This window comes from Pieris brassicae, chromosome 5 (genome assembly GCF_905147105.1).
Source record: "Pieris brassicae chromosome 5, ilPieBrab1.1, whole genome shotgun sequence".
Lineage (NCBI taxonomy): Eukaryota > Metazoa > Arthropoda > Insecta > Lepidoptera > Pieridae > Pieris > Pieris brassicae.
Genome location: NC_059669.1, coordinates 20,274,385 through 20,276,584, shown reverse-complemented (window position 1 = coordinate 20,276,584; position 2,200 = coordinate 20,274,385). Strand labels below are relative to the sequence as shown.

The 2,200-nt window shown below is 29.6% G+C and overlaps 1 long non-coding RNA gene across 1 annotated transcript; it reads left to right on the top strand.

Moving 5' to 3' along the window:
- The first annotated feature begins 830 nt into the window (after window positions 1-830).
- LOC123710076 lies at window positions 831-1,832 on the top strand. Its single transcript, XR_006753795.1, has 3 exons — window positions 831-1,109; window positions 1,420-1,563; window positions 1,675-1,832. It is a non-coding gene; the product is annotated as an uncharacterized LOC123710076 (long non-coding RNA).
- The last annotated feature ends 368 nt before the right edge of the window (window positions 1,833-2,200 follow it).

Below are 2,200 nucleotides of genomic sequence, written 5' to 3'. Positions count from 1 at the left end.
ATTTTTATTAATATAAATATTTACTAATGTAATAAAAGATAAATGTCCTCTATTCGAACTTGTATACGTAATCTACGACCTAAATTCAAATGCTAGTTTTAGTTCGTATATTCCTTCATTCCGCTTCAGATCCTGATGGCAGATTAGTTCAGCGCTGACTGTTATATTGTTTTAGATTGTATCTTAGAAGTTACTTTAGTGTTTAATGGATAATGTTCTAAAGTGAATCATTTATCTCTATTGATTTGTAAGGGTTGGGTGGTCCGACTCATTGCATACTATGAATGACTACTCATAGTATGCAATGTTTATATGAAGGCAATAAACTCAAAAAGGAGCGATTTTGAAATTATTTTACCATTAGAATGCATGCCGCTTGTTCATTATGTAGTTTAAGTATGTAAAGGATGCGTCATCTATTACTTTTTTACCCATGAGCTTATATGCTAATATGTGATCCAAAAGTCATATGGTATGCATATATAAACTGTCAAATGTATGCCATTTATAGTCATGGATTCGCTTACAACACAACAGCGCATTTTGGTTATACTACTAACGGCCAAAACTAATATTCAATCTCAATCCAATTTTAGCCTACTTAGATCGACAATTCCATTTCTACAGAAAAGCATGCCAATATTAATATCATAGATTGAGTTACCTATCTATTTTTTCAACCAATGCTTCAGAGGACCGATCAGAGATTGAAGATTGCCCTCTGTATGAAAATTAGTGTTTACACATGCCAATAACCTAAATGTCCATTTTGACAGTTGCTCAGATTGGCCAAATCAATTCCGGATAGCTATAAGAGAAATTTGTAGGGTTATGGCTTATGGATCGGTATTACGATCATCCAACTTTATATTCATTAGTAAAATGTGTTCATTTTCGTCGTCCTCCAGTTCTCGTGATAGTGATTTGGAAGTTTTAATGCAATTACCCGATTGGGATAGTGAAGTTGTTGGTGAAATATCATCTGCAATTGATAAGCTAGCTTACGAGTATGTTTTTATACCAACAGAGTACAGAAAAATTACATGAAATTGCTGGATTTCCTAGAATTGTTGCCATTGATTGCACTCATTTACGAATTCAATCATCATGTAAGTAATTTATATATTATTTAACATTGTACATTATAGTATGAAGTTGTAATAATAATAAGCAGCATTATTTTCTTTAGGTGACCTAATTGGTGAATAATATCGTATTGAAAAGGATATTTCTCTTTAAATGTACAGGCTGTGTGTGATGCAGAAATAAAATTTATTAATGTTGTGCCCCATGGCCTGGTGCCGCTCATGATGCAACAACTTTTGTAAACTCAAATCTACAAGTTAATTCAAATTGATTGATAAGAAGGTAGAACTTGATAAATGTGCCAACTAAATTAACAGGTATATTTGTTTATAGCTTAATATCATACAGGTCTACTGAGAAATCACTGGATGGTTGTTAATAGTGCTTACTCAAATATATCATATTTATTAACACCATTTCTCTGGCTGACCAGATATATGATGAAGTACACATTAAGAATAGGAATACTATAGAGAGGTAAATATATAGTATAATTTAGAGTATTAATAATTATACTATGTCAAAAAGTTGCAAGATATGTGACCCAAATGAAACATGATGTAAGGTTAAAATATTCGTCTTTTTCAGAATATTTGGAGTATGGAAATGTCGCTTTAACCATTGTATTTACCACTAGTTAAAGTTCAAGCTATTATTATTGCCACAGCTGTTATGCAAAATATTTGTAAGGATTATAATTTGTAGATATACCGGCAGAAGTTTTAGTTCCAACACTTGATACAATTTCAAGTCAAGAAGTTAATGAAGGAAATCAAGACATAACTGAAAGAACAAGCCTTATTCATTATTATTTTTGGAAAATTAATATAATTCTAGCAGAAACAAACATGTTGTATTTAAATGTCCTTTTGTACATATAAAATAAGAGAAGAAACTGAGTTAAAATTTTAATAAGTTATGTAGTTAATCTCCCTATAAAAGTAAATTATTATTTATTATAACCATGTAATGTAATGAAATATTAGTAAAAAATAAATAAAAACATAACATAATATACAATTTATTTCATTATATTCTTATATATTACTAATATGTAAACCAAAACCTATAAAATAGTAAACTACTAAGTACTAACTAAGTAAACTATGATAAT